The sequence below is a fragment of the Castor canadensis genome, chromosome X (genome assembly GCF_047511655.1).
Source record: "Castor canadensis chromosome X, mCasCan1.hap1v2, whole genome shotgun sequence".
NCBI classification, from domain to species: Eukaryota; Metazoa; Chordata; class Mammalia; order Rodentia; family Castoridae; genus Castor; species Castor canadensis.
In genome coordinates, this window is record NC_133405.1 from 51,068,556 (window position 1) to 51,080,768 (window position 12,213).

At 39.6% G+C, this 12,213-nt stretch overlaps 1 long non-coding RNA gene across 2 annotated transcripts in view; it reads right to left on the reverse strand.

Moving 5' to 3' along the window:
- LOC141419883 (uncharacterized) overlaps positions 1-12,213 on the reverse strand; it is a 219,951-nt gene that overhangs the window by 191,615 nt on the left and 16,123 nt on the right. The gene's annotated exons all lie outside the window — the stretch shown is intronic.

Below are 12,213 nucleotides of genomic sequence, written 5' to 3' on the forward strand. Positions count from 1 at the left end.
CATGGCATTACCCAGGGGAGAGTGGCACCTACATCTCAGTTCCCTGGACTTATTGATAGGCATAGGTGAGACCTCCCTCAGCTCTCCTCCAGTGTCTGACCAGGAACTGGTTCTGTTACTGAGGAAGAGGGTAGGAGCTAGCCCAGCACACCTCACACACCCAGTGCCTAATTTTATCTTCTTCATAACCATGCAAGGCTAGTTTTATATCAATTTTACAGATAACAAGCCTGTCCCTTACAGAAGTGGATTTGTAGTAATTGTTATGCTGCTTCCACTAACATGGAGCCCCAGAGGAAATGCAACTTTTACCCAGAATTTTATATCCCGAAAGCAAGAATTTTAAGTGTCTCCTATGCCTTTGATAAGCTCACTGCACAGTTCTTTTGATTGTTTATTTTATTATGTTCTTTTTTTTATGTATTATTTTTATGACAAAAGTTACCTTTTGAGGAGACAATGGAGAGATGAACAAAAGAACAAGAAAAAAATCACCCACAGATAACCAGCTAATCATTTAGTGAGGATAACTTATGGAATTGTTTTCCTTACATAAATAACTGAGAAATTTTTGTTTACAGTTTTACAAAGGTGGGTTGATGACACCTATGGCCCTGCAAGTTGTTTTTCATTTTGCAATGCACTATGAACATTTTTACATGCAAAAATGAAAATTTACCACTGAAATTAGAAGGCTACAGCTGTGTGGACAGGGCTGCTGGTTAAAGCAGGGTTACCTAAAGCATTTGCATAAGGTTAAAGCACAGGGCCTGGCAAATGCCTGCCACGGGCACTACACATAAGGAATGTTTTCAATGTCTTTTCGTGGGGCCCTGCAGCCACCCCTGAATTCCCGTGGGCTCCTTGGGTAGAAGGGGTCCTGTAAATTTCTTTGCATCCAAAATAAACCTCAAAATTTCTGTTTGATTTTTCTCTTGTCATTTTTCACCTTAGCTATATTGTCAGATTCTCTTATGATAGCTTAATTGCTGAAATTCATATCATGTATGACCTCTTCGAAGTCCTTGAGATACTGAGGCAACCACTTGTTAGTTTTTGTTTTGACTTTCCTAGGTATGTCATCCTTAGCAGAGCACTTTATGGCAGCCCTTATTTCACTTTCTGGCTGGCTTTCCCTTTTTTGGCTCTCTCTCTCTCTCTCTCACAAATGATGGGGTCTGCCCCCCCTGCCATAACAATCTGTGAATAAGTATCTTCCACTTGTTCTGATATGGATAGTATCGCTTTACCTCCACATAGACTTTTGTTGTGGAAAGCTTTCAAATAAACAATATTAAGGAGATGCACAAGTTAGGAAAACCTTGATTTGATTACATGAAAATCTGTATCAGTTTTGTTGAGCACCTGAAGACACATGGACACTCTGCTGTTCTTGTTGAGTGCATTGTCAAAAATTTTCTGAAGGTCAACTTTGTAAACTGTTCTAAATTTTTTCATTTTGTCGACCTAGAGATTCTACTTCTTCCCATGGAGATAATTAATGAAGGGCTGAAATATAATCTTGTGTTTAAAATATTTTTAAAATTCCCATCCCAAGTATTTATTCTTTTCTAGTATTGGGACTTCAGTAGTGAATATGTTGTGTTAGTTTATATAATGGTAAAACATAGAACATCACAAGTAGCCATCAGTACAGATTTAGTTATATAATCTTTTTAATACATCTGTTTACTCACATTATCTTTGGGTGTTTGGTTTATAAAAACATTTTTCAATATATTACATGTACTATATTGACAGTATGCAGTAAAATAGTTGTTTATTATTTATCCAGGATCCCTATGAATAATGACACTGTTATGTTCACAGAGATAGGCAGTGTGTGGTATTGCTCTCTAGAGAATGTCATTTATGTGTCAGGCACTGAGATAGTACTTCATCTTATCTGGTGTGCTATTTCACTACTTCCTGATGGAAGAACTCACACTTCAGTGAAGTTGAATGAATTATAAAGCTACCATGTTATTACTACTCACTATACAATTTGGTTAAGTATACTAAGAAGAATTACACAGAGAAATCACTAAGTATATGGATTTTTAATATGTGATGAGAAAACATTTTCTGGTCATTGGTGAAAATTGTATTTGTATAATTATGTTATATATGTATAATTATATTTATATATAATTTTTGTATAATTTGTATCAGTATGTAGATATTTGTATAATTGTGTACATATTTGAGGGAAAATAAAAAGCTTAATTTCTGACATACATTCAAATATTTTCAGAGTAAGCAAGAGAAATGAAATAAAAGGCAGCCATATTGGAGAAAAAGAAGTTAAACTATCTCTATTTGTAGATGATATGATCTTGAATATAGAAAACCCCAAAGAACATACTAACGAACTATGAGACATAATAAAGGAGCTCAGCAATATAAAAGAAAATGAGATCAGTATAGAAAAATCAATTTTTTATTTCTACATGCTTGCAATGGACATTTCAAAGATGACAATAAGAAAACACTTCCATTTATAATAGCATCAAAAGGATAAAATTGTTAGACATAAATTAAATAAAAAGTCCAAGATTTGTGTGCCAATCACCACAAAATATTGTTGAAAGAATTGAAAGAAAATCTAAATAAATGGAAAGACATCCCATTATCACAGATTAGAAGACTTAGTACTATTAAGCAGTGTAACTTTGCAAATTAACCTACAGATTGAACGTAAACTCTATCAAACTCTCATCTTGTTTCTTTGCATAACTTGATAGATTTATCCCCAAATTCACATGGAAATGCAAGGAATCCAGAATAGACAAAACGATCTTGAAGAAGAAGAAAGTTGGAATCCTCACACTTCCAGATGCCTTGGATTAAGAAGTGGTTTCTTTAGATATAACACTAGAAGCTCAAGCAATTAAAGAAATATGGATAAGTGGGGCTTTGGCAAATGTACAAGTTTTGTGATTTAAAGGACACCATTAAGGAAGTGAAAAAGACAGCCAACAGAATGAGAGAAAATTTTTACATGATATATGTGTGTGTGTGTGTGTGCATGTGCACATGTATATGTGCACTTGCATCTATAATGTATTAAAAACTCATAACTAAATAATAAAAACAAATAATTAAATTTCAAGATGGGAAAAGGATCTGAATAGATGCTTCTCCAAAGAAAAATATAGGCCACCAGTAAATATAGGTAAAAGATTTCAACCTCTTAACCATCAGGAAAATACTAATCAAAACCACAGTGAGATACCACTTCATACCCAGTAGAATGGACATAATAAAAAAGAGAGATAATACGTGCTACTGGCAAACATGTAGACAAGTTGAAATCATCATATACTGCAGGTGAAAATGTCAAAAGATTCACTCCTGTGGAAAATGGCCATGCACTTTCTTTTGCCTGGGGAGATCAGCAACCCACCACGTGTCCAAACCACATGTTTCTTTTCAGAGACATATAGGTTAGTGTAAAAAAATGTATTCCAAACAAATTGGATCTACTCTAAGTTATTGAAGGGTGGGGTCCTATGAATTTTAAAACATATTTTGACAATAAACTAAACATTATCAATTTTACTTTAGTATAGCTATGGTTCAATTTATTTAAAATATAAAATAGGGTTTGTTTGACAATGTTACATTACACCACTTTACTAGAGTCCGTTCTTTTAGTTGTCTCTTTGTTTAATCTTTCATGGGGCCTATGAGATAATGGTATTTACCTTTTACACTCTCCTTCTCTCACAAATGTATGGTGAAATTTTCCAGAGATCATTATGTATGCTATGGAAACAGATTAAGTGCAGGAGCAGTTACAAGATTCTATTAGAATAGATATGAAAGAGATTTTCAACTTTGTTTTCATTTCATGACGTTTAGGAAATGTATTATTCATATGAGCGTACAATACAGCTTTACATGATGTAATGGATATTTTATTGTAAATTCCAAGTGAATTAAAAATATGTCTAAATTTCTCAGTTTTAATATCTAATCCAGTAAACACTGACACATATAACCACATGAAAACTTAAAACTCCATTATTTTAAAACTGAAAAGACTGAGCTCTTTTCTTAATACTCAGCTTTGGAGGTACTGCCTTTGGTTGAATTTCTGTAATTTACTTCCACAAATACATTTGAAAAAATGTTTATGTGTTATTCTTTAAATTTTAAAATGTTTCCATAATGTTGATGCACTGTTCTCCCCAATACTTTTGAGATTTAATTTTGTAATTTTTAAAATAAAACTGTTCAACTCTAAACGTAGGCATTTTAAGCATTTAAGTATTCTGAATGCAGTTTTTATCATAGACAAGGTCTCACTATGTAGGTCAGACTCAGAATCCTCTTGCCTCAGATGCTGATTGCTGAGATTACAGGCATGAATCATCAAGTCTGGCCCTAGAATACAGTTTTATCCTAGGTAAACGTTGAACATCCTTATATACTTTAATAAATATCCCCTTTTCTTGTATTCTCTGGTTTGATACTGTGGTTTTGGCTGTCATCAATAATGCGCACAACAACAAATGCTGTCAAGGATGCGAGGGGTTGGGGGAAAGACCTATTATACACTGTGGGTGGGAGTGGAAATTAGTGCAAACACTATGGAAAGCAGAATGGAGGTTCTTTTAAAAACTAAAATTAGCTTTAGCATTACCACTCCTGGGCATATACCTGAAGGAATGTAAGCCAGGATACAACAGAGTTACTTGCACACCCATGTTTATTGTAGCACTATTCACAATAGCTAAGTTTTGGAAACAACCCCAATGCCCTACAACTAATGAATGGATAAAGGAAATGTGGTATATATACAGAATGGAGTATTATATAGTCATAAAGCAGAATGAAATTATGTTGTTTGCAGTTAAGTGGATAGAATTGGAGAGCATCATGTTAAGCAAAATAAGCAAGCTAGGCACAGAAAGACAAAGGTAGCATGTTTTGCCTCATATGTGGAAGCTAGACCCATAAGGTAGATGTTCACATAAAAATACATTACCTTATATACAATATATAATACATAACATACACTATTACATAATATAATATATTATATATAATAGAGAGAGAGTACATAATTATATTAGTGGGTCTGTCTGAGGGGACTATGGGGAAACAAGAGAGGAAAAGAGAATGAGAGTGAATAATATTGAAATGCAGTGCATCCATGTATGAAGATAGCATAATGCACTGTAAGCTGTTGAACAACAGGGGTGCAGGATGATAGAGAAAGGATAAGTAATAGGGGGATTAATCTGATTAAAGCACCATATATACATGTCTGGAATACCAAGGTGAAGCCCCCTTGAACAATAAATATACACTTAAAATATGAAGGACAGGAAGGTAAAATAGGTCCTGTCCAAGGGCGGTAGGGGAGCGGGGAGGACATAAGGAAAGGGTGAAGAAGGTTGAATATAGTGGATGTATTTTGTAGTCATGTACAAAAATACATCAATGAAACTTGTTGAAATGGTTCTAAGAAGTGGGGAGAGGAGATGAGAGAGAATGATGGAGGAAGTGAATCTAATTAAGATATATTGTAAGCACATATGTAAATGTCACAATATATCCACCATGTACAACTATTATATGCAAATAAAAAATAACTGTACAATTTTTTTTAATTTAAAATTTTAAAAACAAAAATAGCCTCTTTTGTTTCTGTTCTCTGGTTGGACATTGTGGTTTTGGAATTTTTCCTTTTCCTGGTAAACTGAGAGGGTTTAACTGGAAACAGGAGCTGGACAACAAGATCCTTTGATTCCCAGGAGCCATGTACTGGCCAGGTCAGGGACTTCCTGCTCATGCCAGGGTGGCTCAATCCAGTACAACAATAAATTCGGGCTTGATCTAGAAATGTCCACAACATGATTAGAGTCACTTTTCTGGGATTAGACGCTTGGTTCCTTGATGTCAGACCCTCTCAAGAGCCAGAACTGAAACTTTTAGGAAATTTCAGTGCATCTTTTCAAAATGCTTGTGATGTGGCATTGTTCAGCTGATGGGGTCCAATGACCTTTTGCTCTCTGCGGCATCTTTTTCTTCCCTGGTACAGCCAACAGGTTGGTTCTAGGGCTCAAAACACCCATGATGATTGCCAATGGGATGCCAAGCAGATTATCCAATCACACCGACAGGATGCAAGTGACTCACTGAAAGGCTCCCTGCAGAGCATGCCATCCAATCAGAGGACAAGTTGGTACATGATTTAGGACAAAGCAACGGATATTAACAGTCCGGCTGTTCTGTTAATAGAAGACGCCATTGTCTGTTCTTCACAGCTACTGGCAACTGCCTGAGCGATGGCTAAGCAGAGCTTAGACAAGTCTGCAGAAACAACCACTGAGATGCTTTCTGAGGAGGACCTTGTTCCTCAAGAGACCGAGGAGACCAACTCCACGTCCCAGACACAGGAGAAGCCAAGGCACCACCACCCCCACCATCACCCCGGGTGTGGTGACAGCTTGGAAGCCTATTTCCCCTGGGTGCTAAAAATGTGTCAACGGGGTCTCACCCTGTCCCAGGAGACCATGGGCATCATGGATTCCTGCGTTCATGACATGTTGGATGGCATTGCCAGCGAGGCGGGCCACCTGTCCTGCCAAGCCAACCACTCAACCATCACCGCCTCGGATATCCAGAAGGCCGTGCACCTCCTGCTGCCCAGGGAGGTCAGCAATAACGCAGTGCACTAGGCCACCAGGTGCACTGGTGCATCCAGAGGTGGATGCCTTGAGCATCCAAAAACCCAAAGGCTCTTTTCAGAGCCACCACTTGTCCTAAAAGACCTATAGCACTGGCAGTGGTACACAGCTCCAGGTTGGGGGTAGGGGTGTCCTGCCCTTCTTAATTCCTTACAAATACCACATTGTCACTTCTGTCTTAACATATTATGTGTTATTACTTGTTCCAGGGAAAATAATGTGTTTCATCGAATTGTTCTGTATTTAATATGCAACATGATTCTTTATCACTTTTACTCCTAAGTCACCATTTATTAAGGATCAGTCAGGTCATAATTATTTTTTTTGTAATAATGACGCTTATCCTTCTCACTGTGATTCTCTGAGATGTGTGGGATAGAACTGTCCAGAGGTATGTCATATATGACACATATTTGGTCATTTTGTTAACTGTTCATTTGGACTTTTAAAAAATAGTTGTAAATAACCCTTTGTTAATTATTTGGAAAACTTTAAAGGATTTCAGTCTAAGTCAAACAATCAGACAAAAGCTGAATAAACTAAAGAATTCAAAAGATTTCTTCAGTGAGTCAAAAATGGGATATAACACCCTCCCAGGAGAGACGCTCTCATGGATTATCACCTTTGACGTGGCTACACTTGCTCAAGGGGAAAATGGGGACAGGGCAAGATATCAGAAAGCTTCCTTGAGTAGTACATATTATTTCATTGTGCTCTGGGGCTTTTGCATTTGTAAATTCAGCAATCAAATAAGAGCAGTAGGAAAAGAGCACGAAATGGATAGTAGAAAATAAGTAGCAAAATGAGACGACAAAGATGAATTACTGGTGTAAGAATGAATAATGTGATTAGTGACTGGACGTGATGAATATCAGTGTATAATTGAGTAAAAGGGGTAAAACACTTGTGATGGTCAAAATAACAAACTCACCCATTAACTTTTCAAGATGAAAAGTTTCCAGTACAATACCAATGCAACAGGATCCACACTGGGGTTTGAACTCAGGTCCTTGTGTTTGCTAGGCAAACAACACATGCTCTACCACTTGAGCCATGCCCTCAGTTCTTTCACATTGAGCTGCTTTTCAGATAGGGTCTCAGGCTTTTTGCCCAGGCTGGTCTCACACCATGATCCTCTCTCCTATTCCTCCTATGTAGTTGAGATTACAGGTATGCACCACTATTCAGCTTCTTTGTTTAGAAATGGTTCTCTACAACTTTTTACCTCTGCTGACACTGAACTGAGATGCTCCTGATCTCTGCCTCCAGAATAGCTGGGATTAGAGAGGCATGTGCCAACACTCCTGCCTTGCGCCCCCACCCTGCCCCACTTCTTTAATAATGGCCCATCAACATTCTTAAAAGGAGAATGAAGGTACATGGGAATCACTATAAAAGGAATTAAAAAGTTGGCATCATGGTAGAATGCCTATTTCAACACACATGGGAGGGATACATGGAATCACTGACTACTGTTTAAGCAGGTGTTATCACTGAAGGTCCCAGCGATGCTGAGGGTGAGCGCTCTCACCCCCACGTCACACAGGGGGAAGCTGGGCTCAGAGAGTCCCTCCCTGTCTTACCCTCCCACACCCCACCTGTACATGGAAAGCAGCTCCAGGACACCACCCTCCCTGGGCCCAGGAGGGTCCCACATCTCTCTCTCACCACACATCCCGGCACCGAGTCCCAAAACGGGAAGGAGCCGACCTGGGTCTGTGATCCCTGCGTCTCTCCACCCCCCGGGGGGTTCATTACCCCCCACCGCGGGCACCCACACCCTCAGCCTGCTGCACACAGCTGGAGGCGGGAGCCTGCTCTGTTCCAACCAGTTCACGCAGGTCTCCATTACAAAGTCGTCATGGTCGCCAGGGTCGCTGTGATGACGTCAGGTTTCTATGGCAACCGCGATGCGCAGACTTGTCCTTCCCGCCGGAAATGCCTCCGCACAGCCCTGGCCTTGACTCCCCTCACCTTTCTCGCAAAGCAGAATGTCTTTACCCTGTAAACTTCATCTGAAAAGCGTAAGTAAGCGAGTCCAGGAGGGGACGCCATGGTCCCCATGATGACGTCAGGTTTCTATGGCAACCGCACTGCACACTATTCCACAGATTGGAAATGTCTCAGCACAGCCCTCCCTTCTGTACCTTTGCTTTCTCTGACAAAACACCCTCACCCTTCAGAACACCTGAGAAAGCATATGCATTAGAGAATCTCCGCGGGGACACAGGCAATTGGCAGAACTCTGTCCAGGTTGTTGGAACAAAAAACCTGTTCTCGGGAAGGGAATTTTTATTCACCATAAATGGGACCTTAGGGGAGTAGTATCAGTGAAGGAGCAGGAGAATTATCAGTACACAGAGACCCAGAGTGTCGCCTGAGGCTCTTGGAGATGGGCTAGCCTCTGAGGGGGAACACGTAAGATACACAACACACTATGCAGTTAAACAGCTGTGGCAGAAAACTAAGAGACTGTCCACAATCACCCGACTCGATGATCTACGAACACCAAAAAAATGTCACTTAAGGACATTCACAGTTATTTTAGGAAGGTGGGCCTAGAACAACATAGTAATTTAGTGGGCATAAACCTAGTCAGTTCAACCACACATTGGTTTATACTGAGGAATTTTTTTTTATTTTATCGTTTTTACATTTACTCACATGTGTATACGCTGTTTGGGCTGCCATACAATGCCGCCCCTCACACAAACACTCCCTTCCCCCTGCCCCCTTCTGGGTAGAACCTGTTCCTCCCTCTTGTTCTCCGATTTTGTTGAAGAGAAACATAAGAGAAATATGTAGTAACGTTTTTGCTAGTTTGAGATAAGGATAGCTATACAGAGAGACTCCTAGCGTTGTTTCCATGCACTTGTGTATTACAACCCGAACTGATTGATCTCTACCTGACCTCTTCACTACTTCCTGGTCCCCTTCGCATAGTGGCCTCTGCCAGTTTAAGATTACTATATTCACTCCTCTACAGTAAACACATCAACCATATTCAAGTTTTAGATTTCCTTCCCTTTCCCTATTCCTCCTGGGCATGTTCTCCCCTTGGTGTGTGACCCATGTCCAATATTACTTCATTTGTTTCAGGTCTCTAATCTGCATATGAAGGAGAACATGCAATTTTTAGCCTTCTGAGCCTGACTAACTTCACTTAAACGATGTTCTCCAGTTCCATCCATTTACTTGAGAATGACAAAATTTCATTCTTCTTTGTGGCTGAATAAAATTCCATTCTGTATAAATACCACATTTTCTTAATGCATTTGTCAGCAGTAGGGCATCTTGGCTGTTTTCATAGTCTGGATATTGGGAATAGCGCTGCAATAAACATGGGTGTGCAGGTGCCTCTGGAGCAACCTGAGTCGCATTCCTTTAGGTATATCCCTGGTTATCAATCCTTTGCCTGATGTATAGCTAGCAAATATTTTCCCCACTCTGTGGGTGGTCTCTTCAATTTAGAGACCATGTCTTTTGTTGTGCAGAAGCCTTTTAATTTCATGCAGTCCCATTTGTCAATCCTTTCTTTTAGTTGCTGGGCTGCTGGAGTTCTACTGAGGAAGTCCTTACCTATTGCTTCCAGAGAATTCTCTGCTCTTTCCTGTACTAACTGCAAGATTTCGGGTCTGATATCAAGGTCCTTAATCCACTTTGAGTTGATACTGGTACAGGGTAACAGGCATGGATCTAGTTTCAGTTTTCTGTAGGCAGGTAACCACTTTTCCCAGCAACATATGTTGAAGAGGCTGTCTTTTCGCCATCGTATATTTTTGGCACCTTTGTGAAAAATAAGGTGGGCGTAGCTGTGTTGATTCATATCCAGGTCCTATACTGAGGAATTCTTATCCTTCATTCCAGGTATTTCTTCCATGTGGAGGAACATCCATGACAAAAACACATCTCCCTTTCTACACACCCATTCCTTTATTTCAGGAGTGGCAATCAATTTAGAAGGAGAAATAGGGACCGCACACCTCAGACTCTCTCCCTTCAAAACTCTTGGTAGTAAGCTGCATTACAGGGGCACTTACTCTGCTCTACCCAACAGAGGTGGATCTTAAATGGCTCCACAGCTCATCTCTTTGTGTTTTTATGCTTTTACTTCAAAATGCTTGTGTCTTTAAGGAGCCCCCAAATACCCTGTTCCTCCAAATCTGAGCTGTATATCAGTTAATAGTTGGAACCAAAAAATAAGAACATTACATTGACTTTGTTCCTTGTAAAGAGGAAGGGGCTGGGAGGTATCTCAGTGGTACAGAGCTTGCATAGCATGTGTGACGCCATTTGCCTTGGTACTACAAAGAAAAAATGACATGGGAAAACATGACTTAGATTTGCTATCAAGTGAGATTCCTATTAATGGTTCCAGAATTGGACAGACTTACTTACCCATCAGTACTGCCACTGGGATGGTCACAGAGACCAAGGACTATCATGTATAGCTATTTGCTGCGTACTGGTAGCTACGTGTGTTTATGTGCCATGAAAAAGTGACTTCCTTGCCAAGAACTAAGAGACAGTGTTAAGAACAAGTTCTTTCAGAAACTGTCTCAAAGCAAATAAATACCCTTGTCCTGACTGCATGCTTATTGAGCAACTTATTGAAGATATGGCATTCCATATGGCTCAGGAGCAGTTGATGGTAAAAACAAAACAAAAACCCCTCTCAATTCTTTAAGATGAGTGACTTCAGTGAAGATTCATCTTATAGAAGGAGATTGGAAATAGCTTCTGAATTTTAATAGTGGGTAAAAAATTTTACATTATCAAAATTTCCTTGAGCAGTCTCTTCAAGAAGGAGTTGATGGGATGTTCAGAAATGTATACCCATAAATAAACCAAAACACATGCACTATACTCAAAATTATAAAAGCCCCCTCCTCAAGTCCTCAAGGATAAGAGAATCTCTGTCTTATCCAGTGATAAGACCACAGAAAAAGAAGGAATGTCACCCAAACCATAATATTTTAAGTAGTTATTTCTGCTCAACAGTACACTCCCCTAAAACAATAGCCATTTATTATCTCTTAGCAGTGTGTGTGCTAAATGGGCTTATCTGGGTGTTTTGTGCTCCATATGTCACCTGGCGCTCCCATCATCTGGAGAACCCACTTATCTGGGATATCCCGAGAGTTCCCTCAAGGATGACAACTGGCGCTTGAGTCTCCTGGGAGGTCAGTAACTCTGTTCCCAGGAGCACCTTGGTCCTCCACAGAGCATTTCCTATGTAGAGATGCCAGATCAAATGGAGAGCACCCAGTCAAATTTGGATTCCATAAGAACAATCAAAACTTTCTTTTTGAGGTGGGGTATTTCTGTGTTGCTTGGGTTGGCCTCAAATTTCTGGACTCAAGCAATCCTCCTGCCTCAGCCTCTAGAATAGTTGGAACTACAGGCTGTGCAGCCATATGTTGCTACAAAGAATATTTTTTGGTGGTAATAGGGTTTAAATGCAGTACCTCATGCACTCTTACCGCTTGAGCCACTCTGCCAGCCCCAAAGA